Below are 27392 nucleotides of genomic sequence, written 5' to 3'. Positions count from 1 at the left end.
GTGAATCCTGTAGGGTGACTACACACCGTGTTAAGATATATTTCTATTTGTTTTAAATCATAACTGCCATTAATTTATTAACGGGCACCAGGGTCCAGTGGCTAGGATGTGGGCATGAGAGTCAGGGGACCTGTGTTGCATTTCCAGTTCTGCTGTTGACTTTAGGCAAGTCATTCCAGTTCTCCATGCCTCCATTTTCCCATCTGTAAAATGGAAACACTTGCCCACCATATAAAGCACATTGAGATCTATGGATTGGAAGTGAAAAGTATTATAATTATTTTACAGGGCAGAATATAAAGAAGAAACTAGTCAGTTTTCACTATACTCTTCATAATCTTAAATTGTAGTACTGCTCTATTCTATATAGGTTATTTTACTGCCCCAACACAGGGTGTACCAGGCATTTGCTGCCCATTGGTGGAGGCCTCAACACCTTCGCACAGCCTGCCCTAAGAAGGAGTCCTGCTTGAAAGGAAGAGCAGCAAGGTCAGACCTCTAGAGGATGCCTAGAGAGGACTCTCGTGATGAGTTGCAAGCGGAAACAACAAGCGCTGGTCTTCTGGCACCTAGAAGGGCTGGGAGCATGTGAAGGCCAATCAGAGTCCAGCAGGCCAAATAAAAAGGGCTAGTTGCTTCTACTAGGGGCCAGTTCTGGGTGAAGCCAGGACAGGGAAGGCTGGCAATCTCTGTCTCAACCCAGTCAGGGGCTTACCCTTGACAACATTAGGTTTGGACCTCTGTGAAGGGATCGGGTTTTTATTATGGGCTTTCATGCCTAGGTGGCTATTTTAAGTTGAGGTTTAATTTGTTTTCTGTGACCCCCAAAAGGCGTCTGGACTAGGTCAGAGGGCTAGGCCACAGAAGCGGCAGACCATTGCAGAACCAGGATACAAGGGGGTGTTAGGAAGAATCTGTGCAGTGTTGGGTCCTGACACAAGGGGGTACCCTGGAGGTGAGTGCACAACATAACATACCCCCTACCACTATAGTACAGTGCACAGATGTACCCTCTTCTTTAGTGCAAACATCCCACATGCCCCCCGGGGCTGACCTCCCTCCACCTGTCTGTCTCTCCAAGTTCCTCCTCAGCATAGCACTCTTCTTGTAAGGCCTTTTGGCAATGACCTCTGCATGATTCACATAACACTTGTTATTTGTTCTGGTGCCTGATGTACTTACTGTCTGGGTCTAAACTGTTCAATGGCTGTTTTAGGTATAAGATCCTTAGAGTAGGAATTGACTCTTTATACGCTGGAACTGCAGTGAGCGCACTTCTTCTTAGTGATTGTGCAACGTGCCTCAGGTGGCATGTGACCAGAATTCGTCACCCAATTTGGTCCGCTGGTTGGATTGTTAGCTTCCACGGGTCAGGTCCGGACAGGGAGTGCAACATGAACGCTAATCCAGGCCCCACAGTGAGTACACTGACAGCATTCAAGTATTGATAATGATGTGATGTGGTGGTATGTAGTATTTTTCTTGTCATGCCTACCAAGGGCTCTGATCAGTGTGGGGCCCCCATTGTGCGAGGGTCCGAATCCCCACCCAAAAGAAGGGCTTGTCTACACAGAAACTTTATGAGCAGCAAGCCAGGCTATAAATCCATAGCGTACTCGCTTGCCACACACTAACTGGCCATATGGACCCGGCTACCTCTACTAAAATTTCCCCAGCGTGCTTTTGTTTGAAACAGTGATAGGTCAAAGCACACTACGGAACTTTTAGTGCATGCAAGCAGGGTCCACATGTGCAGTTGGTGTGTGGCAAGCTCATGCGCCATAGATTTATGCCCCACCTCGCCACATAGACAAGGCCAAAGACACAGTTCCTGCCCTAACGAGCTTACACTTTAATTGGAAGCAAGAGCAACAAATGAATGGGGGAGGTGGGAGTGGAGAAGGGTAATGGTAATAAGAGAACACAGTTACATAAATTATGGCCAACTTGATGTTTAAAAAAATAGTATTGGTGATTCCTGACAGCCCGTCAGCCTAGCCACTATTACTTGGCAGTTGTCTTCTAGGCATCACAGCAGAAGTGGGTGAAGAGGAAAGCCTTGCAAGGGATGGTCCGGTGCTTAAAGCACTAGCTAGAGACTTGGGTTCAATTCCCTTCTCTGCCACAGGCTTCCTGTGTGACCCTGGGTACATAATTTAGTCTCTCTCTGCCTCAGTTCCCCATCTGTAAATGGGGATAGTAGCTCTTACCTAGATCCTTGGGTGTTGGAGATCATATATGTTAAAGAGGGTGAGATGCTCAACACTGTGGTGTACCTTAGATATAGAAGGCAAAGCTCTTCTGGTTAGTTCCGACAGGAGGGGGTTCCACACGGAAGAGTTAGCAAGAAGCAAAGCACTGAGATGTCCGGGGAAGAAGCAGACGTAGGGGTATCAAGGTTGGCAGCAGTAGTTAAACTATACTGAAGGAGGCTGTTGGTGCACCAGCTGGGCAACCCAAGTTGCTCTGCTTACCCAAACCAGGGAGAGGAGAGGCAGTTCTCCCTCTACTTTTAGCTGCCCTTCCCTCTTTCCCATCACTTTAGCTCCTTTAGGTGGAGTGGAACGGACAATGCGAGAAGAGTTTCAGAGTAGAGCCGAAGAAGTGGGCTGTAGTCCACGAAAGCTTATGCTCTAATAAATTTGTTAGTCTCTAAGGTGCCACAAGTACTCCTGTTCTTCTTAATGCGAGAAGAGACCAGGATGGATTAATGGGGAGGGGGACAGAGCTGTGAAGGGCCTTAAAGGTGAGGATGAAGAGTATGAATTTGAGGTGATGGAAAACAAGGAGCAAGTGGATGGATTCAGAGAGAGGAGTGTCATGGGCAAAGAAGATGATTTGGCAGCAGCATTTTGCTGAGGGTGATATACAAGGCCAGGAGAACCGCAAACCCCTGGGTGCCCAAAGGAGCAGGCCAATGTTACACCTGATTTTTGGACTTACCCTAAGGTGACTGCTGAAGAATGATGAGGTTGCTGCCCAGGATCTCTCTGCTTTTCAGGCAATACAGCAGGCTTCTGACCCAGGACCACTTGTGGAGCAAAGATAGTATGTCTGACTCCCGAGTCATGATCCGACGGTTGTGCGCTTGAACCACATTGTGGTCACTGTTTCTTCGGCTCTGCCTCATAAGAAGAGGATGTGTGAGAGAGAATGAACCACAGAATGTTACATGGGTTGGCTACGTTGCTTAAAGCACAACTGGAAGGTGCTCGGGTGCTGCAGTGATGAGGGTGGCATAAGAACCTAGATAGAAGAAAATTCTCCTAGCTCACAGAGAAGGAGCCAGCTCTGAGCCTGAAGCATTTCTCTTTTACCTGTAATATATAAATAGATATTAAGTGGGGGAATCTGTGCCCCTCTCCCTCATGCTTTTTAATCTGACACATAGTTCCCTGCAATGACAAATCTGATTGTTTTTCCAACAGCAATAAAACAAGATAAATCAAACTTGAGTGTAAATTTTACCCAGTATAAATGCAGTTGTTGGGTAAGATGACAAGTCTGGTTGTTAGAGGTGTACTGCCCCCTAATGTTTGCATCTAACACAAAGGCAGTGGTGTTTTGTTAATAAAGGACAATCCTCCTGTAGAACAACAGAACAAATTATTACCTTCCTCATACGTACTGGACTGAATTCAACCCTGATGTAACTTCATTGCCTGTAGCAGGATCACAGCAGGGAGACTTTGGCCCTGATACCTGCGAGTTACTGTATTTTGTATCTCATTGAGAATATGGTTGATTCTTAGTAAGTTAATAATAATAATGCTCAAAATAAAGTCCTTCTCTTTAGAGTGGTAGCCGTGTTAGTCTGTATCAGCAAAAAGAACGAGGAGTACTTGTTGCACCTTAGAGACTAACAATTTTATTTGACATACGCTTTCGTGGGCTAAAACCCACTTCACCAGATGCATGCAGTGGAAAATACAGTAGGAAGATATATATAGAGAGAGAAAATGAAAAAATGGGGGTTGCCATACTAACTCTAACGAGACTAATCAATTAAGGTGGGCTATTATCAGCAGAAGAAAAAAAAACTTTTGTAGTGATAATCAGGATGGCCCATTTCAAACAGTTGACAAGAAGGTGTGAGTAACAGTAGGGGGAAAATTAGCATGGGGAAATAGTTTTTACTTTGTGTAATGACCCATCCACTCCCAGTCTTTATTTGAGCCTAATTTTATGGTGTCCAGTTTGCAAATTAATTCCAGTTCTGCAGTTTCTCGTTGGAGTCGTTTTTTGTTGAAGAATTGCCACTTTTAGATCTGTAATTGAGTGTGTGTCCAGGGAGGTTGAAGTGTTCTCTGACTGGTTTTTTAATGTTATAATTCTTGACATCTGATTTGTGTCCATTTATTCTTTTGCCTAGAGACTGTCCGGTTTGGCCAATGTACATGGCAGAGGGGCATTGCTGGCACATGATGGCATATATCACATTGGTAGATGTGCAGGTGAACGTTCACCTTCTTGTCAACCATTTGAAATGGGCCATCCTGATGATCACTACAAATTTTTTTTCTCCTGCTGATAATAGCCCACCTTAATTGATTAGTCTTGTTAGAGTTGGTATGGCAACCCCCATTTTTTCATGTTCTCTTTATATGTATATATATCTTCCTACTGTATTTTCCACTGCATGCATCTGATGAAGTGGGTTTTAGCCCACGAAAGCTTATGCCCAAATAAATGTGTTAGTCTCTAAGGTGCCGCAAGGACTCCTCATTGTTTCTCCTTCTCTTTAGAAATCCTCGGCTTTAGAAAGAAAAGGTTGCCTTTTTGGTGTGGATGATTTGCTCATGGCAACTGCATTCCGAAAGACAGCTGTTATTGTAAAGACTTCACTTACAGACACGCTTTAGATGGGATCCCCTGCAATGTATCGGGAAGTTTGTCACTGATGGGCAAACCTCAGACAGCAATTGATTCTGATGGGACAAGTGCTCACAAGTTCTGATGCTTCTCTGAATTTTCCCACCTTTCTGCAAAATTGAGCTAGGAATCCAAAGAGAAATGGATCTTTCATAGCATGTCTAATGTTTTCAACCTCTTCAAGCTGGCACTAGCATAGGAATTCCTTAGTTTATTCCAGGTGTGGTCCAGCCAGTCCTCCACACACCAACCTCCCATTTGAAATTGCTGGGAGCTGTGGATCTAGGTGGCTGATATGACTGACTTGACTTATCCACTTCTGCATGGATCCCTGAAATGCAGTGCCACATGAAAACAAACTAAAATAACCAAGATAATTAGCGATTGAGAGGGAGGGTTTATAACCTATAAAGTGGGAGGGTTTATAACCCTTTCAGAATGTTTTGTTTAATATTTACTATCATAAACCTGGATGTTCTTATCATCCATATACATATCTAATTGCTTTTCAAATCCTGCTAAAATGTTGGCGGCATGCTACCTGTGGCAATGAGTTCCACAGGCTAACTGTCTTATGTGAAAAAGTATTTCTTTTTATCAGTCTTGAATTTTCCATCTTTCAGTTCCATTGACTGTTAGTAATTATTTGTGTTACAGTAGCACCTACACCAACTCAGATCAGGGCCCCACTATGCTAGGCCCCGTACAGACACCTAATGAGGTCAGTCCTTATAGCATGTCTAAGATGTATTTTATGCAAGATGGGTCTTGTGAGATAACATTGGAAAGGTTACGATTTGCTGAATATGATTATCCTATTTGTAGGCATGTATCCTTTCTGTATCTGAAGTTAGGAATATTGACTATGTAACAATTACAAGTGGGTTTACACCTGGGGCATGCCCACCAGACAGAATGCAACCAGTCTCCCATTAGGGAGAACAATAGGATTTTGACGATGCTGATCTCCCATCTTCCTGAGAAGCTTCCTGGGATGCTACAAACAACCTTTGACTCATGACTGCTTTGAGACTGTAAGGTCATGTGATTAAGTCCCCTGGTACTGGATTCCATGATAGAATGCCAGTATTTTTCCACTGGGGCGTGGGGAGGGGAATCCACACGGGAAAACAAAGGGTTCCCGCCATATGTAAACTCTATTTAAGACAGGGGAGTGATTTAAGCAGTGTTAATTCTTCACTGAATTCCCACCCAGGATGACTGCTGGAAACATCTAAGAAACAAAGACAAAACAGGGGGAGAAAAGCTGAGCCTAGGTTGAAAATATGTCTGACCTCTGAAAGAAATGCCTAAAACAACATTTAGGGTGAGAAATTATTTTCTTGTAACCAGTTTCTTTTGTGTCTTAAGCTTACATTGCAGTTTTGGTTTTATTTTCTGGGTAATCTGCTTTGATCTGTTTGCTATCCCTTATAATCACATAAAATCTACCCTTTGTAGTTAATAAGCTGATTTTTCTTTATTCTAAAACCAGTTTGTGGAATTCATAACTGGGGAGGGGGGAGCAAAAAGCTGTGCATATCTTCCTCCACATTGAGGGAGGAGGCGAATTTCAATTAGCTTATGCTGTCCAGTTCTCTGTGCAGCACAAGACAATATAATTTTGGGTGTACACTCCAGAGGAGGTGTGCATTTGAGTGCTAGGCCATTCCCTAGCTGAGTCTTCCCAGGCAGAGCTGATTTCAGTGTCTGTGAGTATGTTTACACTGGCAGAGTTACATCGCTGGCAGTTACATCGCCGCTCAGAGAGCGCTAAAGCGAAACCGCTGTTGTGTGTTCATACTGTCAGCTGCCTGCGCAATAGCATGTTCACACTTGTGACACTTGCATCGGTATTCGGCGCGGTGCACTCTGGGCAGCTATCCCACAGAGCATCTCTTCCTCTTCTGCTGCTAAGTGTTGTGGGAAGGTGGAGGGGGTCACAATGGCCTGTGATGCATTGCTTCACAACCCAGCAATCCTGTGCTTCTGTCCACATTTGGCACCAACTTTCAATGGTTTGTGTACTGCGCACTCGGCCTCTTTGGTCTGCAGGAATGGATCCCTAACTGCTGCTCTCTCTCACTAACACGTCACGAGTGGAAGTGGAGTTATTCCTTAAACTACAAAGGCAAGAGTTCGACATTGATCTCGCCACACGTAGTAGCTACGACATGAGATTGCTTGTGGCATTCACGGAGGTGCTGACCACAGTGGAACGCTGCTTTTGGGCTCGGGGAAACAAGCACTGAGTGGTGGGATCACATAATTAGGCACGTCTGGGATAATGAGCAGTGGCTGCAGAACTTTCGGATGAGGAAAGCCACATTCATGGGACTGTGTGATGAGCTCACCCTGTGGCGCAAGGACATGAGAATGAGAGCTGCCCTGTTGTTCGAGAAGCATGTGGTGATTGCACTGTGGAAGCTGGCTACTCCAGACTGCTACCGATCAGTCAGTAACCAGTTCGGAGTGGGAAAGTTGACCGTTGGACTCGTGTTGACGGAAGCGTGCAGGGCCATTAATTGCATCCTGCATCAAAAGACCGTGACTCTGGGCAATGTGCGTGACATTGTGGATGGCTTTGCACAAATGGGCTTCCCTAACTGCGAAGGAGCAATAGATGGCACGTATATTCCAGTTCTGGCATCAGACCACTTAGCTACCAAGTACATTAATCAGAAGGTGTATTTCTCTATGGTTCTCCAGGCACTTGTGGATAACCGTGAGCGTTTCATGGACATTAATGCAGGCTGGTACAGAAAGGTGCATGACGCACGCATCTTTCAGAACACTGGCCAGTTCAGGAAGCTGCAAGCTGGGACTTTCTTCCCAGACCAGAAGATCACTGTAGGGGAAGTCGAAATGCCCATTGTGATCCTGGGAGACCCTGCCTCCCCTTAATGCCATGGCTTATGAAGCCATACACGGGGCAACTTGACAGCAGCAAGGAGAGGTTCAACAACAGGCCGAGCAAGTGCAGAAGGACTGTTGAGTGTGCTTTTAGCCATTTAAAGGCCTGCTGGTGCTGCCTATATGGGAGGTTGGAGCTGGCCAATGACAATATTCCTGTGCTTATAGCCGTGTGCTGTACGCTTCATAATATTTGTGAAGGGAAGGGTGAAAGCTTCACTCAGGGCTGGACCACTGAGGTTCAGCACCTGGAGGCTGAATTTGAACAGCCAGAGACTAGGGCTATTAGAGGGGCACAGTGCAGGGCCATAAGGATCAGGGATGCCTTGAGGCAGCAATTGGAAGCTGAAAGCCACTAATATTTGTTGCTATCCTCGGTAGTGAAGTGCTTGTAATGCCAGGAGGTGATTGTGATTGGTGCAGACAATGCACTGTGAAGGTTTAAGAAAATTGCCTGTTGCTTTGCAGGGCTCTGTTTGCTTTCAATTAATGGAATAAAGATTGCTTTCCAACCAAAATAATTATTTTATTAAAAAACAACCGAAGTAGAGAGACAAACAAAAAACACATCAACACTGTGGGGAATGGGGGAAGGGAGAGTCCCAGAGGAGGTAGAGTCCTGGGACGGTTAAAGGTTTGTGTATGTCCAGATATCATATGCAACCTTGTCCTTTGGAGTACAGTGCAGTGGGTTCTGTACTTCAGCAGGGCTAACCTGCAGAGGGATGGGTGTTGAGTGCAGTGGGTAGTGGGAGTCCGCAGGGCTGGACTGTGATGGGGCAGGAGTGGAATGCAGCGGGTACAGACTGGAGCCAGAAGGTTGATAACAGTGTGTTGGCGGTGTCTGGGGGGAACATGGGAAAGAGTTTCGCGACAATGGTTACAGGGAACGGTGGGTGTGACAGGTTTGGTCATAGTGACCCCCTTGGGACTTTCACATGATGTACTGAAATTACCTCTCAGCCTATTTTCCCCGCCAGCTTGGGACTTCCAGAACCCTGCCTTGTTGAGCCAGACACGCTAGCCTGCTGCAACATAGACCCACGTCTGGTCACCGCCCCCAAAGTTGCAGACTTTAACCAAAAACTGCTCAGCAGGTCACCTATCTCCAGCACCCAGACACCCAGTTCCCAATGGGATCAAATCCCAAATAAATCCATTTTACTCTGTACAAAGCTTATACAGGGTAAACTCATAAATTGTCCACCTTCTATAACACTGATAGAGAGATATGCACAGCTGTTTTTCCCCCAGGTATTAATTACTTACTCTCGGTTAATTAATAAACAAAAGTGATTTTATTAAGTATAAAAAGTAGGATTTAAGTGATTCCAAGTAATAACAGACAGAACAAAGTAAGTTACCAAGCAAAATAAAACAAAACACGCAAATCTAAGCCTAATACATTAAGAAACTGATACAGGTAATATCTCACCCTTAGAGATGTTCCAATAAGCTTCTTTCACAGACTAGACTCCTTCCTAAACTGGGCCCAATCCTTTCTCCTGGTACAGCCCTTGTTAGTTCCAGCAGGCATCTTAGGTGAAAAGCAGGGGATTTCACATGACTGGGGCCTCCTTTGTTCTGTTCCACCCCCTTTTATATCTTTGGCACAAGGCGGGAATCTTTTGTCTCTCTGGGTTCCCACCCCTCCTTCTAAATGGAAAAGCACCAGATTTAAGATGGATTCCAGTACCATGTGACATGGACACATGTCCTGTGAGACCCCAGCCTTCATTTTTCCAGGTCCAGCATGCACGTACCCAGGAAGGTTTGCAAGTAAACAGAGCCATTCACAACCAATTGTCCTGTCCTAGTCAATGGCAGCCATCAAGATTCCAAGCCACCATTAATGGCCCACGCTTTGCATAATTACAATAGGACTTCAGAGTAACACTTCATATTTCTAGCTTCAGATACAAGAATGATACATTCATACAAATAGGATGAACACACTCAGTAGATTATAAGCTTTGTAATGATACCTTACAAGAGACCTTTTGCATAAAGCATATTCCAGTTACATTATATTCACACTCATAAGCATATTTCCATAAACATATGGAGTGCAACATCACAGCAGGCATGGAGCTGCTTGGTTTGCAGTCTTAGTAGCGCCTGGAGCATGTCCACTTGGAGCTCCATAACGTTTAAGAACCACTCGGTGGCTTGGTGCTGGCGCGCTGCTTTCGCCTTTTGGTCCCTCTTCTCACTCTGCCCCACTCCTTCAATTCTTGTTTTTCGGCCGTGGAGTGCATCATGACATCACGCAGAAAGTCCTCCTTAGTTCTTCGTGGCTGCTTTCTAATTCCGCACAGCTGTTCAGTCGGTGATAACGAAGGGGCTCTTAAGGTCATATCTGTGAAGCCAAAATGCCACATTTTACAGAAGCAGTATTGTTTGCAACACAGAGACCACTGATTCAGTGATTTAAAACACACCACTATTCACATGCCTGTCACTAACTGGCTGACCCCAGGCAAGCACACATGAGCCACAAGACCCCCCAAAATGGTGAGTAACCGCAGGGGAAATCAGTGTTCCAGGACCGTACTGTACACTGGGCACATGGCTCTTGGGGAGAGCCAGCACTATGGGGGGGCCTTATAATCATTACTGTCCCCACATTTTCCACAGGCTGTGTTCATTACCCTCGCTGCTGAGGGTGAGCAGGGAATCAAGGGAGGGTCTTCTCCAAGACGGCGGCTTCTGCTGTGATCCTTAGATGGCTCGCCTGTGTGCAGCAGCGCCCCCCTCCAAGTGACAGCAGAATGGCGTGGAAAAGCTACCCTTAAAGGGGCAAGAAACAAAGCAGCTCTACCAAAGAACCTGCAGCAGTGGATTGCCCAGTATCTTCATGAGAGTTTCGTGGAGATCTCTGAGGCAGATTCCCGTGAAGTGAAGGAGTCAATCAACACCCTGTTCCGCTGCTCAGAATAGGCATATGGTGGTACGCACTTCATACAGACACAAGTCTGCTTTCTGCAACCCTCCTGCCCTCAACAACTTGCTTCAGCGATTCCCAAAATCAAAGCCACTCCTGTTTGCGCTTCGCCAAGTTCTGACAGTTGTGGCTGGCTAGCCTCCTCCGGGGGAGAGAAGAGCCTCTGGCTGCATGCATCTCTGGCCTCTGAGTTGTCCTCTGTCTCTGGGTCTCCCTCCCCCTTCACATCCTCGTCCAAGAATTCATCCTCCTGGCTTGGTCCATTCTCGATTGGCACGCGAGCCACCAAAGTATCCACAGGGGCCTTCGCAGTGGAGATGGGGTCGCCACCGAGTATCTCGTCCAGCTCTTTGTAGAACTAGCAGCTCATGGGCACGGCACCGGAGCGGCAGTTTGCCTCTCGCACCTTGTGGTAGGCGTTCCGCAGCACCTTCACTTTGCCCCTGCACTGCATTGTGTCCTGGTCATGGCCCATTTCTGTCATGCATCGTGAAATCTGTCCGTAGGTATCATAATTCCTACGGCAGGAGCCAGGGCCGGCTCCAGCAAAGGAAGCAGGTGCCTGGGGCGGCCAATAGAAAGGGGCGGCATTGTTGGAGTGGCAGGTATGGGTCAGCAGCTGTGGCACTTTGGCGGCAGCTCAATCGGTCCACTTCAGTCTTCGGCGGCAATTCGGCGGCGGGCCCTTCACTCCCTGTCTTCCTCTTTGGCGGCACTTCGGTGGCAGCTCAATCGGGTTTTTCTTTTTTTTTTCGCCGCTTGGGGCAGCAAAGAAGCTGGAGCCAGCCCTGGCTGGAGCACAGCTGGGACTGGACAGCCTCCTCTCCCCAAATGCTGATGAGGTCCAGCAGCTCGGCATTGCTCCAAGTGGGGTTCGCCTGGTGCATGGAGCAGGCATGGCCACTTGGAAAGATGTGCTGAGACCACTGCACGCATCACTGAGCAAACAGGAAGGGGACTTTCAAAATTCCCAAGGAATTTAAGGGGTGGGGTTCACACTTGGTCACTTGAGGGCAGGGCAGTAGAGTTCAAACTGATGACCAGAGAGGCGAGAATAGTCATTGTTGGACACCTCGCAGAGCCCAATTGCAGCGCTGTCATCGACCAGGGTGTCTGCACTGGCATCGCAGCGCTGTAGCCACGGTGCAGAAAGCTTGTACACCTCTCGTCAGGGTGGTATTTTTACAGCGCTGCAACTGAGCGGTTTCTGCACACTAAGTGGCTTGGCAGTGTGTACATCTCGGGAGTTACAGCACAGAAAGCTGCTATACTGCACAGAAACTTGCCAGTGTAGACAAGGCCTGTGCCTTTCTGCAGCCGGGTGTGTCCCTACTTGGGTGTGTCCTGGAGGAGGCTTGAGGACCTGGCTCAGCAGGACAGGGTAAGGGAGCCCAGGCTGGTGGAACAGGCGGGCTCAGTGGTACCCCAGTACATCAGATGGCATCCGGGGGGGGGGGGGGGGGGGAGGGGCAACCTCTCACACTCACATTCTAACTAGACTGGACAGTCAAAAGGTGGGAGATGAAACAAAGGCCCAGAGAGAGGAAGTGACTTGCTCAAGGTCACACAACAGGTCAGCGGCAAAATTAGAACCCATGTCTCCTGACTCCAGGTCCAGTGCCCTGTCCATATGCTTGGCAGGATTCGATTTACCTCTATAGATGTTGGTACTGTCCATTTCAGCTGGCACACTGAAATCAACGACAAAAATATATCAATCGGTAACAGTCAGTACAAGTGCTCCTGTAGGAATTGGGTGTCACCGGCTCGGCAGCGCGCTGGGAGCCCCCTGCAGCCCCATTGTCATGGGAGGGAGGGAGCAGGACCATGACAACTGGGCTGCAGAGGGCTCCCTGCATGGCGGCTGGGCAGGTGACACCCAATCCTTAAAAAGCAACAGAGGGTCCTGTGGCACCTTTGAGACTAACAGAAGTACTGGGAGCATAAGCTTTCGTGGGTAAGAACCTCACTTCTTCAGATGCAAGGGACTTGCATCTGAAGAAGTGAGGTTCTTACCCACGAAAGCTTATGCTCCCAGTACTTCTGTTAGTCTCAAAGGTGCCACAGGACCCTCTGTTGCTTTTTACGGATTCAGACTAACACGGCTACCCCTCTGATACTTGACCCAATCCTTACAGGCTCAAGGTGCAGGGAAGGCTGAGGTCCTGGCGAGGCAGAGCAGAGACCACTGGCCAGGACTGCAAGGAGCACGAGGACAAACTCCCGGCCATTCCAGAGGCCACCCCACCGTTGAATGTCTCCATCCCAGAGGCAGGAACCATTCAACAGCAGAGTGGCTGCCCGCACGACTGGGGGCTTGTCCTGCTCCTTGCGACTGTGGCCACAGGTCTCTGCTGTGCTGGCCAGGACTGTAGCCTCCTTTGTACCTTGCACCCAGGCAGGGCCGACGCAACCCATTAGACGACCTAGGCAGTCGCCTAGGGCACTAACATTTGGGGGGCGGCGACCGCGGCGGCCGGAACTTCGGCCGCCCCAGCATTGGCGGTATTTCGGGGGCGGGACCTTCCGCCGCCTCTGTCGGGGGCGGTATTTCGGGGGCGGGACCTTCCACCGCCTAGGGTGGCAAGAAAGCTGGCAGCACTCCTGCACCCAGGTGTCTTGGGCCCCTCAGCCACGCAGGAAGCCTCCTGCAGCTTCACTGTCTGTGCTACCCTAACTCCTACCCTACCCACCCCCTTGATTTCCTGCCACTGTAAAAATTAAAACAATTAAAAATCAAAGAAAAAATATTAAAAATAAGAAATAAAACAGATATTGTCAAAATTGCAAAAAAATAAAAATTGAACTCTGCTAAGCATGCCTATGCAATAGACCCTGCTTCATTGCCCTGTTGAGAGGATAAATAGGAGTTTCCGATCCACCTTCGAGACCATTCATGACTTGGAATACTTTTATCACATCCCCTCTCATTCATCTTCTCTAGTACACTAGGCACATACCCAGGTGACTAGCTCCTTGTGCTGCCGTGGCTACACTATTTTTAGTTCACTAGCTCAATCAGAGCTAGTGCAGGTAATTCTCCTCAAGCTGGGCATTACACCCCCACCTGTAAGTGCAAACAGCCCATCTTTTCCACATGCCACTAATCATTCCCATCTCCTGTCCCTGAACCGCCTCTGCACCAGCTTCTCTGTCTCAGACAACGCAATGCAGGCTCTCCCTGTCTCCTTGGTAGTTGACAGAGCAAAGAGCAGCTGCTCCCTCAGCACAGCCTTGCAAGTCAGTAGCGGTGCAGGCGAGCTACCTCAGAGGCAGACTCCAAATGCAGGTGGGAGTAGATGGATACTCCACTTACAGGCTGGCAGGTTGGGCAGTTATCTTCCTGATAGCATCTGGCTCTGAGTCACTTTTCTCACACTGTCATACCTGCCTGACAGCATTAAATCCCCACACTGTCATCTGCTGAAGAATTAGAAATCCTTCCATCGTCGCTTGCCTGGGATGTACAGTTTTCTTTGGGGTTTAAGTTTTTGTTCTTCCTCCTATTATTGCTGCTTGACAGGAAACAATCTCTTGTTGTTGCGCTTCAAAATGTCACCTGTCTGCGAGGTGAGCATTTTTTCCCCCTACTGTTTTACTTTGGCTTTGAACCGGCAACTCCCCACACATTATAGAAGCTGGTTTTTTATTTGTTTGTTTATTTATTTTTGCACAGCACACTGCAAAAGTTACTTGGTGAACATGGGCATCCAGTTCCAGAATAGAAAGGAGAAGTTTTGGTTCCTACCCCCATGGTTTGAATTAATAGGAAGTGTAAAAGCAGAGGGAGAGACTGGGATGTTCTCTCTCTCACACACACACAGACATAGATATATAGATATATATTTTAAGTATCATGCCTATTATAATTTAAAGGCAAGGTCCCTTATGCAGATGTGAGATCTGCTGCCAGTTCAGAACAGATAGCTACGTGCTCTAAATTACTGCAGGGAACAGCAGCCCAAACACCCTTCTCTCCTGCGTCTGAGACAGATTCCCCTTTTATTGTCACCTGCCTGACAGGCAGACTGCTGCTGCTTACTAAAACCTGTCTGTAACTTAAATCCCTGGGGGTAATAAGCTCCCTGTAAAACAGGTTCCTGACTAGAAAAATCTGCACAGCTCCCAGATTAAATCTCTGACAATTAAGAATTCTTTGAAAACTAATTGGAAAAGCGGCTATTTTGATCAGCACCGAGATGTTATCTGGAAATAGTATTTTGTTTATCTGCAGCAGAAGATGCTTTTCTTCTCTGCTGGATTGTTTTGCCAGTTTCAGACGTGTACTTTGATCTCTCCTATGATACAGTGAACTGCAACATGGGGGCAGTCAAAGGGATTACCATGGGACTGGGAAATCATTTGATCTATTTTTAAGTATTTTTTAATGAATAACTTCATTAGATTTTTTAATCATTAAGGAAGGAAGAGAATTTGCTCTCCCCTCTCTAGCAGGGGGACGATGCTCTGAAGATGACTGATTCATGCAGTTAATAATGCTTAGCATTTATAGAGCACTTTGGATCTTCAAAGGGCTATGTGAACATGACACACCAGTACACACAACACTCACCCGCCCCCCTTTGAGCTATCTATTATTATTAGGAGTGAGCTTTAGGGGCAAAGCTGAGAGCCAGCTTTGATCCTTCTCACAGTTTTGTGGGTGGTTTTATTTTATTCAGACCCAGAGGTCAAGCAAGTTGCCTGAGGTCAAATGTATGAGTGGCAGAGCTGGGAGAAGAACTGAGAAATTCCTTCCGTGCAATGTGGGTTCCGTTTCTTGCTCTGCTGTGGGCTTCCTGTGAGATGCTGGACAAGTCATATTAATTTCTCAGTGCCTCAGTTTCCCATCTGTGAAAGGGGAATAATGTTAATTCCCTTTCATGGGAGTAATTTGAGACTGACTCTATAAACAATTATGGAATGCTCAGATACTACAGTGATAAGGGCCATAACAATACCTAGACAGCCTGGTGCTCAAACCACTAGGCAATGCTGCCAGCATAAGTTATAAAGAGAAGCTGCTTTGTAGCTTTGTCACCACCACTCCCCACACCCCAACCTCCTCAAACAGTAAGCACCCTGTGATCATTTGCTTCCTGATTCCTTCTTTTCCTATCCAAAGCAACCATACTCTGGTGTATTTCTAAGGCACCTTACTGGTTTAGAAATTCTGGACTAAACTCGGCCCTACTGTGCTTGGATGCAAGCCCACTAAAGGCAATAGGGTTGCATCTGCTTGCACCATGTTCATTCTGGCCCTCTGAATGTATTCACTCCTGCGGGGGTATATTTGCATTCAAAAATGAAAAGCTAGTCATGTGATCAGGGGAATGGAATGTGCCAGATAAAGAGTCCAACTCTCTAAAACAAAGACCCATAGGGTCTTATTAGATATGTAGATCATTGCCTCCTTGAAAATACTGTTTTGACCTGATTGAATGTTTCCAGGCGTTTCATGTCCCAGCAAGTGTTGATTTTCACATGAAACCTTTAATGTAAAAGGTGCTTCGGGGGCAGCCTCCAACTTGACCATTCCAAAGTCCTGGTCAGGAACACAGAGATGGTCATTCAAGAATATTTTGCAAGAATAGCTTCTAAAAACTCTCTCTCCAGTTTTTCTTGGGAAGGAACATTGTTCCTTCCATATTGATGGCTCCAGCCTACATGTTTCACTTCGTTTCCGGTAGGCGGACTGCATCCTTGTTTGAAGACACACTAGTGACAGCAGGCCACGCAAAGGGATAAGTGAAATGACTTTGTTGCATGCTGTGGTTTGTTTTGGAAGCTTTGAAAAAGAATATATGAGAGAGAACCTGTCTTAAAGCAGAATGGCGAGCCCTCCTTTTTCCTGAACCTAGTTTTCTTATAGCACAGAACAATGCCAACACATAGCAGATGGTGTCTGCACACATGTACTAAATCAGCTAAAATATACTCACTGCAGAAGTATCTATCATGCTGATCTGTCTGAACAGTATGTGCTGGTAGCAGTTCCTGATCCATGCTCGGAAGCAAAGATCTAAACTGTACTTGGGTCCTATTTGGACGGCTCATTTTATAAATGGTGGGCAAAATCATGCCCTTGTTTACGGGAGGGGGGCGCAAAGCAATGCCAGCAATGTGTCTGGCATGAGAGCATGGCAGGATGGTTCAAAGCAAGCCAAAGCTATGGATGTGTGTGGAGATTATGAGCTTCTGGGAACACTGTGTGATTCTGTTCTAGCCTGTGTCCCTGACTATCACAGGCCGTTGAAAGCCTTCTGCATATTAAACAGCTGGAGTTGATGGATGAGTCAGCGGGGCACCACCTCTAGGTTGTGGTGCCGCAGCTGGTCTTGTTTCTAGTGTTCTGTGGAGGTCTTCTAAAGCGGAAGAGGTAGTTCACTCCCCAGGTCCATTCATGCTTTGATTCCTGCTGGGATTGCCAGGAGCGGGGACAATTAGCCTCAGTTTCTTGTGACCTGAACACCTCTTCATCTGGAAACGGACTAAGACCCGTTTCATTAAGGATACCAAAGCCCTGGGCCCAGGGGTGTGCACAGGAATAAAAATTTGGCCGCTTTTTGAGGGGCACTTTCTATATCCCCTCCTCCCCCCTGCACCCAGAGGAGCTGCCTCTCTCCCCCAATGCCACAGATGGAGGAGCTGGCTAAACCCACTGTGGCCCTGAGGCTGGTGAGGCTGGCTCTCCTTCTCCCCCGCCCCCCAAGGCCTTCTCCCCCGCCCCCCAAGGCCTTCTCCCCCGCCCCCCAAGCTCGCTCTTCCCCAGCAGCTGGAGGAGCTGTCATCTCCCGCCCGGCCCCAGGGTCGGAGGATCTCACTCTCTCTGCCCCCAGCCCCAGAGGAGTTCTGTGCCCCCTGCTTGCCCCCCATTGTGCAGGCCCCGGCCTGGGCCTTCATGGATAGGGAAGGGAAATAATGGGAGCTGACATCCACTGGGAGCTCATGGGGGAGCCTGGCTAATACATGTACATGCTGCAGTGGGTTTTACATACATAGCCATGCAGGAATCTTGAGCTTTGCATCCATCATGGTGAAGGAGAGGAACCACTAATGAGATGAACTCTTGGTGAACAAGGTACATTTTATAATGCAGGGCCATTTCAGTGCTTGGGAACAGAGATGGTAATTGTGCCCCTCCCTCCTACATTTCCCCACTAACAAACAAAAAGCTGTTTTTTGGATAACAGGTTCCCAAACACTTCCCCCAAGTCCGCATACTAATCACCAGTGAATGGCACTGCATGCTCCTAAGATACTTAACAGACAAATACATCAGATGAACCTGAATCTCCCCTCCTGTACACGTCCCTCTCTGGACTATTTTCTCTGACCCAGGAAGGCAAGTTACTGCTCTCTACTAGTGAGCGCAATGGCTTGGGAGTCAGCACTCCTGAACTGTGTGCTTAGATCTGTCACCGACTTGCTGTGTGATCTTGGACTAGTCACTCAGCTCCCGATAACAAGAGGTCCTGAGCAGCTGCAGCTCCCGTTGACTTCAAGTGACGCTCCAGATGTTCAGCGCATCTGGAAATCAGGACCTTGACCTCTTTGCGTCTCCTTTTCTACATCGGTAATAAAAGGGTGATAAATGTAATACCGATCTCGACAGGGTTTTGTGTGGTTTAATTGATATTCCTGGGGTGCTACAAGATCCTTAATGGAAGGCATAGGTGTCGTGAAACAGACAACAGCAGCTATGCCTTGTCTGTATAAATGGACAGATCTATGACAGCACAATCCTCCCACGTCCCTCTATAATTATGTCTATGCTGTCAGGAATTGCTCAGATTTCGTCCTAGGATTCTATTGGCAGCTCAACAATCTGGCATCCTACATCCAGCAGAGCTGTTTCTCTGTAGGCACGCTAGCCAGCAAGACTGGGTTTGGCTGCAGTGATCTTTCCGCTGTGATTTTTTTCCTATTCCCATTGCCCATCGATGAGATGATTTGAAAAAAGTAATCTCTCACTTGGAGGTTTATCCTCTAGCAAGGGGTCCCTTCTCCCTTCTTATCTGATTAATGAGGGGGAAGCTGGCCCATTCTTGTAGGCAGCAGAAGAGAAGCACAGTAGCACCAAAAATTGGCATAAGCTTCCATGCTTTGAAAATGTGAATTCATCAGGCTATCATAGAAGAGCAAGCAGACCGTCTGCCTGCAGGGAGCTCAGTCAAATCCAACATGCCTCACAAATGCCCCATATCGCCTCGCCATCAGTATGCAGATCCATCTGCACTGCTGAGATATCTGCATTCTATAGTGAGTAGGGGAATATTCTTCATAAATAGGATCTCCTCGTCTTACCCTTTCATGCTCTTCCCTAATTCCCAGTGATGGAGATTCTATACTTCAGCAGAAGAAGACAATCTCCATTTCAAGACTGTTTCAGACTAGTCCCTTTATACTTGTTGTAAGGTCTCCAAATTATTTTTTTCTTAACATTCCAAAATCTCTCTGAAAAAGTAGACAATGGTGGTTGTTGAGACTTTCAAACTCGTGAATTTTAGAGTTAGCCATTTGACTAATAACCAGTAAGCACTGAACACGCTTATCATCTGAGAATTTTCACTGCCTTCATGTTACTCGTAACTTGCTGAAATTCAGTGATTAGGTAAATTATGGTACATTTTATTTTATAAATGGTGCATGCACTTCTATGGGACCTTTCCCTTAAGGATTCCCAAGTGCTTTACAAAAGATATTTGAGTACTCGAATCACTGGACTCAAAGTTCAGAGGGAGGTCCTCCTTCACCTCCCCCTCAGCCATTTTATGTAAGCTTGAGTGCAGAGTCCATTCCAGTAAGTGGACTCTGAGCACATCTACTGGATTGGACCCTGCAGGCAAGTTAGCTGGAGGAATGCTGATCTTCCCCTAGTTTGTGCATCACACTGGTGCTTAGGTGTCTGGATGCCTAGAATGAAGCAGGACTGCGTGCAGACAGAGGCAGAAACATTGGCACCTAGGGAACTCTTACCACAAAAACTTGGCCGTCGAGTGAGTTTTGGCACTTACAAAATTTGGCAGCAACTATACCGGGCTTTGTGAATGACAGTGGTGCCTGACCCCAGGGTTTAGGCAGCTAAAGTGGCAGTTAGACTCTGGAGTCCCTTGTGAATCTTGTCCACACAGTACAAACACCTCAACGTACACCTGTAGATTCATGTGTTCTATTCTGGAAACTTTGTACATTACACTGTACTTGGGTTTCAGTGCGACAAGGTCAGCAAACTCCAGCTCCTGGAAATAAAGAATTAAACGTTCACAAATAGAAAATTAAAACAACGAGGACTCCGGTGGTACCTTAAAGACTAACAGATTTATTTGGGCATAAGCTTTCATGGGTACAAAACCCACTTCTTCCTCATTGTTTTTGTGGATACAGACTAACATGGTTACCCCCTGATACTAAAAAGAAAATTAAATGATCACCTAAGTAAAAAGCACATTTGAATCAATTTAGTGTGTAGACAGCTGAGTTTGATGCCTACCATGTTAAAGGGCTATAAGGGCACGCTGGAGTAAATTGTTTTGGCCAATTCTTCTAGTTTCTCTCATGAAATGGAGGTGCTGTTATAATATTTCTCTATAACGTCCCATTGTAATACCTGATTCAAAGGATCTATATGGCAACTAATACAGCCATGAAAGAAATGGAGAAAATCCTGCACTGTTACACTAGTATAAATCCAGAGTAACTCCATTGGCTGGTGTAATTTTGAGCAGAATTAGGGCCTATTGTTTAAGGATAATTCAGGATAGACAACCCACTCCACTTAGACTTTGTCTAAACTGGCAAGTGAAAGACAAAAATTTGTCGTTCAGAGGTGTTAAAAAAACACCCTCCCGAAAGACAAAAGTTTTGCCGACAACAAGCGCCACTGTGAACAGTAATTTGTCAGCAGGAGCGCCCTCTGCTGACAACACTAAGCTGCTCATTAGGGGTGGACGTTTTTTGTTGGCAGGAGAGCCGACAAACAACAGCTACACTTTAGCCGTGTCGCTAAAAGCTGTGTAGTGTAGACATAGCCTTAGTCAAGTATAAATGCCCTCCTCTGCACTCCCCGTTAATACATGTATGTAGTTCTCTGGTTGCCTACATTCAAGTCCATCCATTAAATTGTTGTACCCACTCATGAATTAGTTGTGCCTTTATTCTGGGGACAAAGGTGTCAAGAAGTGCTGATTGGAGAACCTTCAACGGAACCATAGTCCAGTGGAATATGCAGTTCTAACAAAATCAAATTATGTCTATTTCACTTAAATTTCTTTTTGGAAGAAAACTGAGGCATAGGAGAGGGCGGAATTCTCACAATGTCAAAACAGCCTGACATTTTCAGAATGAAATGGTTTTTTTTAAATGAAGATTTGAACAAAAATATTTAGGATTTTATTATATTTTATCATACAAAATAAAAAAATTCAAACAAAATGAATGAAATGATTTAGTTGAAACGAACCATTTTGATCAAACCAAAATGATTTTTTGTTTAGGATTTTTCTTGGAGAATTCAGCAATTTTTGGTTTTCGTACCAATTTGAAGGAAATCCAAATTTCAAAACCTTATATGAAATAGGATGTCCATCCTGCACACAGCTTTAGTATCAAGCAATAATGGGTTTAGGTGGATAACACTGCAAATAACATTTCTGTTTCCTCCACATCACTATTAAAGGTTCCGCATACTCCCTATCTCTTGATCACAATTGCTGCAACTTGCAGTATATGCCCCCAAAGGAATTCATGATCTAAAGTAAAGGCACATATACAGAATTCATTTGCTCTTTCTCGTCCTACTGCGTGGAAGTAGAATAGCCGTAGGGTGTCAAAAGTGTGTGTCAAGTGTCTGTAACTGGAAAGTACCAGCCCCAGACAAACCTATGGCAAAGGTACCGAGGCTACACTGAGTTACAAAGGAGTGAATAAAACAGAGCTTTAGGCACAAGTAATAGGAGAAGTAGGCAAACAGCCAAAAGGAAATAACCTTGACTGACCAACAACAGGATTCATGATGTTCTTTCATGTGGAAAAAAGACAAACATGAGACTTTACCCATGTTCTTTCTGCCTGAGAAACACCACAGATTTCACATAGGAGAGGTGAAATGATTTGATTTTTAGATCTTCAATGATCTAAAAATCAAAAAAGAGTCCTACAAAAAGTGGAAACTAGGTCAAATTACAAAGGCTGAATATAAACAAACAACAGAAGCATGTAGGAACAAAATTAGAAAGGCCAAGGCACACAACGAGATCAAACTAGCTAGAGACATAAAGGGTAACAAGAAAACATTCTACAAATACATTAGAAGAAAGAGGAAGTCCAAGGACAGGGTAGGCCCATTACTCAATGAAGGGGGGAAAACAATAATATAAAACGTGGAAATGGAAGAGGTCTTTAATGAATTCTTTGTTTCAGTTTTCACCAAGGAGGTTGGTGGTGATTGGACGTCTAACATAGTGAACACCACTGAAAATGAGGTAGGATCAGAAGAGGCTAAAATAGGGAAAGAACAAGTTAAAAATTACTTGGACAAATTAGATGTCTTCAAGTCACCAGGGCCTGATGAAATGCATCCTAGAGTACTCAAGGAGTTGACTGAGGAGCTATCTGAGCCATTAGCGATTATCTTTGAAAAGTCATGGAAGACAGGAGATGTTCCAGAAGACTGGAAAAGGGAAAATATAGTGCCAATCTATAAAAAAGGAAATAAGGACAACCTGGGGAATTACAGACCAGTCAGCTTAACTTCTGTACCCAGAAAGATAATGGAGCAAATAATTAAGCAATCAGTTTGCAAACATCTAGAAGATAATAAGGTGATAAGTAACAGTCGGCATGGATTTGTCAAAAACAAATCATGTCAAACCAACCTGACAGCTTTCTTTGACAGGGTAACAAGCCTTGTGGATGGGGGGGAAGAGGTAGATGTGGTATATCTTGACTTTAGTAAGGCTTTTGGTACCGTCTCGCATGACCTTCTCATAAACAAACTAGAGAAATACAACCTAGATGGAGCTACTATAAGGTGGGTGCATAACTGGTTGGAAAATCATTCCCAGAGAGTAGTTATCAGTGGTTCACAGTCATGCTGGAAGGGCATAACGAGAGGGGTCCCGCAGGGATCAGTTCTGGGTCCGGTTCTGTTCAATATCTTCATCAATGATTTAGATAATGGCATACAGAGTACACTTATAAAGTATGCAGATGATACCAAGCTGGGAGTGGTTGCAAGTGCTTTGGAGGATAGGATTAAAATTCAAAGTGATCTGGACAAACTGGAGAAATGGTCTGAAGTAAGCAGGATGAAATTCAATAAGGACAAATGTAAAGTACTTCATTTAGGAAGGAACAATCAGTTGCACCCATACAAAATGGGAAATAACTGCCTAGGAAGGAGTACTGCGGAAAGGGATCTGGGGGTCATAGTGAATCACAAGCTAAATATGAGTCAACAGTGTAACGCTGTTGCAAAAAAAGCAAACATCATTCTGGGATGTATTAGCAGGAGTGTTGTAAGCAAGACACGAGAAGTAATTCTTCCGCTCTACTCCGTGCTGATTAGGCCTCAATTGGAGTATTGTGTCCAGTTCTGGGTACCACATTTCAGGAAAGATGTGGGCAAATTGGAGAAAGTCCAGAGTAGAGCAACAAAAACAATTAAAAGTCTAGAAAACATGACCTGTGAGGGAAGATTGAAAAAAATGGGTTTGTTTAGTCTGGAAAAGAGAAGACTGAGAGGGGACATGATAACAGTTTTCAAGTATGTAAAAGGTTGTTACAAGGAGGAGGAAGAAAAAATGTTTTTCTTAACTTCTGAGGATAGGACAAGAAGCAATGGGCTTAAATTGCAGCAAGAGCAGTTTAGTCTGGACATTAGGAAAAACTTCCTAACTGCCAGGGTGGTTAAGCACTGGAATAAATTGCCTAGGGAGGTTGTGGAATCTCCATCATTGGGGGTTTTTAAGATCAGGTTAGGCAAACACCTGTCAGGAATGGTCTAGATAATTAGTCCTGCCATGAGTTCAGGGGACTGAACTAGATGACCTCTTGAGGTCCCTTCCGATTCTATGATTCTAAGTTAGAAGTCAAAAACAGAAACCCTCAGTCCTCTGTCTCACAGCAGTTGTCAGCCGAGGGAAAGCAGAGTATAAAAACCAGAGAGTACCAGAGGTATGAGCCAGAGCCTAAAAGCGGGGCTGGTATTACAGCTAGAGGGATCCCAAGATGTTGATGAAGGAGAGGAAGTGGTGAGCAACCTTCATGTCTGGCCCCATTGTTTGAGGAGGGGAAATTCCCAGAAGGAGAAATTGGATGGGTCTGTGAATTGCTGTGTCAAAGTGTGGACCCAAGCAATCACTTGCATTGCTTTTTGTTTAAGACCAACTCTGCCAGCAAATGGACATAAACAAAGCAAAAGGAGACATGAGAAAGAAACTGATGTGATTCTCTGTAAGTCAGTGGTTCTCAAACTTTTGTACTGGTGACCCCTTTCACAGACCAAGCCTCTGAGTGCGACCCCCCTTATAAATGAAAAACACTTTTTAATATATTTAACACCATTATAAATGCTGGAGGCAAAGCGGGGGTTGGGGTGGAGGCTGACAGCTCACAACCCCCCATGTAATAACCTCACAACCCCCTCAGGGGTCCCAACCCCCAGTTTGAGAACCTCTGCTGTAAGTGATGGGCAGCAGCAGTGCCAGTCTTTCAGAGACATTGTCTGTTTCTGGATGGCAGGGTTCTCTCTGATCATGCTGACATAATCATTGGACATCATCTTTACAGGATACTTTATGGGCCCAATCATGCTCTGGGTGAAGTATATAGCAAAAGTCACATTTACGTCAATGGGAGAAGTTTTGTGCCCTTTGTGTGAGGCAGATTTGTCTAGTGGTTAGAGCAGGAGATATGGCGTTGGGGTTATTGGGTTCCAGTCCCAGCTATGCCACCAACATCACAAGTGGCCTTGGTCAACTTTTCTTATCCTCCCTGTGTCTTGTTTCCCCATCTGTAATAATACTGATATGCTTACATTACATTGGGGTGAAAAGATTAATTAGTTCATGAACACATAAAGCATTATAAATGCTAATTTATGAATGTACATCTTGAATCGTGTCTTCTTGCTCCAAGCTAATTGAGAGGATGTTACCAAAGCCCTGAGTCTGTTTGTGAACCAACCCCCAAAATACCCGTAACATTATTCTTTTATTTTCGGCCCCTTCAATAAAGGAGATGGGTAACAGCAAGTCAGGATGGATAAGAGTCTTTTTTCTTGTGTGTTTGGTTTTCTCCTGAAATATTATGGATCTCTTTCTTTTTCTTTGAGGGAAATTTAATCTGAATATTTTGACAGAGTGGAGCCCTAAGGAACTGGAACTTTGCTAACTTTTTTTTTCTGCATTGTTTTGCATCTAGGGAGAAACCAACCGTGAATAAGGTTTCAGAGGCTGAGTCGTGTCGACTCATGAGGGAAATTTCCTTCATTTACTGCAGTATAATTCTCCTGAGCCATTTTAATTGCATGCAAAATCCTGGGAGATGGGAACTCCAGCCAATTGCCTTCTTACCTATAGGTTATGGATTAGATCAGTTAGGGCACTAGACTCAAATGATTAGTGAGATATGAATTAGTGAGAAGTGAATATGAGAACGGTGTGTGCTTAAGAACAAAAAAAGTGACAGAATCTACTGTAAAAAGAAAAACTGGGAGAGGCCTGGCCTAGCTCTTGCAGACCAACTACTAGGTTGGGCAGAAATGAGGGACATGAGTTAGCAGTCAGGGGATAGGAGGGAAGGTCCTCTCATGGCTCAGTAACTGGTTAAAAGATAGGCAATATAGGGTAGGAATAAATGGTCAGTTTTCATATTGGAGAGAGCTAAATAGCAATCCCCAAGGATCTGTACTGGCACCTGTCTGTTCAACATATTCATAAAGGATCTGGAAAAGGGAGGTAAACAGTGAGGTGGTAAAGTTTGCAGATGATACTAAATTACTCAAGATAGTTAAGTCTAAAGCAGACTGTGAAGAGTTACAAAGGGTCTCACAAAACTGGGTGACTGGGCAACAAAATGGCAGATTAAATTCAATGTTGATAAGTGCAAAGAAATGCACATTGGACAACAGAATCCCAACTATACATACAAAATGATGGGGTCTAAATTAGCTGTTACCACCCAAGAAAGAGATCTTGGAATCACTAAGGATAGTTCTCTGAAAACATCTGCTCATTGTACAGCGGCAGTCAAAAAAGCAAACAGAATGTTAGGAAGCATTAAAAAAAGGGATAGATAATAAGATAGTAAATATCATAATTGCATTATATAAATCCATGGTACACCCACAGCTTGAATACTGCATGCAGTTCTGGTCACCCCATCTCAAAAAAGATATCTTAGAATTGGAAAAGGTACAGAGAAGGGCAACAAAAATGATTAAGGATATGGAACAACTTCCATATGGGAAAGATTAAAAACACTGAGAATGTTCAGCTTGGAAAAAGAGATAACTATGGCAGGGATATGATATAAGTTTATAAAATCATGAATGGTGTGGAGAAAGTGAATAAAGAAGTGTTATTTGCTCCTTCGCATAACACAAGAACCAGGGGTCACTTGATGAAATTAATAGGCAGCAGGTTTAAAACAAACAAAAGGAAGTACTTCTTCACACAACGCACAGTCAACCTGTAGAACTAGTTTGCATGGGATGTTGTGAAGGCCAAAACTATAACTAGGTTAAAAAGAGAATTAGATAAGTTCATGGAGGATAGGTCCATCAATGGCTATTAGCCAAGATGGTCCGGGATGCAACCCCATGCTCAGGGTGTCCCTAATCCTCAGACTGCAAAAAGCTGGGACTGGACAACAGGAGATGATTCACTCGATAGTTGCCCTGTTCTGCTCATTCCCTCAGAAGCACCTGTCACTGACCACTGTTGGAAGACAGGATACTGGGCTAGAGGGACCATTGGTCTGACCCAGTAGGGCCATTCTTATGTTCTTATAATGGAACTGGTAAATTCTTGGAATCCCAGCTTGGCAAACTAGCAATTTCAGAATGAAATTGATCAGTTACTGCAGGAGTCTAGCAAGGAATAACTGACTCAGGCAAGGATTTAAGAAGGGCAGGTGAGAGCTGAGCTGCTAGGCATTTTAGGGATTAGTCTGGAAGACCTCACTAAACCTGGAAACAGGGCTGACTATCTGTACCACTTCTGTGTTATCAGTAATAAATCACTGACCTGCATTGAAACTATAGATGTCTCTGAGTGCCCCCTGCTCCTGTCTATAAAATAAGGTGTCAGGAGTGTCTCAGTCCCTCTTCCAGAAGGAGGAAGGAAAAAAGGAGAAAGTATTTGAAAAGAGGGGAACACAACACAAAACGTGTAACTCTGTTGAGATACTTTGAACCACCATCCACTGGAAATGTTTCAGGGGGGATTGTTTCCCAGGGGCTTTGGAAAATATAACTCTTAGCAGGAGGGTGGTGAAATTACTCGTGTGAATTTACTTCACCGGTAACCTGTTCTAATATTTGCTTTTCACTGCAAAATCATAGTAGCTCTGCAGGTGAGGAAAGCAGAGCAGCTGGCTATATTAAGGTTTAATGATTGCAGTCATATAATCACAAAGAATTCACAAGCAGTTACAACTG

The sequence above is a fragment of the Chrysemys picta genome, chromosome 2 (assembly GCF_011386835.1).
Source record: "Chrysemys picta bellii isolate R12L10 chromosome 2, ASM1138683v2, whole genome shotgun sequence".
Taxonomy (NCBI): domain Eukaryota; kingdom Metazoa; phylum Chordata; order Testudines; family Emydidae; genus Chrysemys; species Chrysemys picta.
This window is presented reverse-complemented; position numbering follows the sequence as displayed.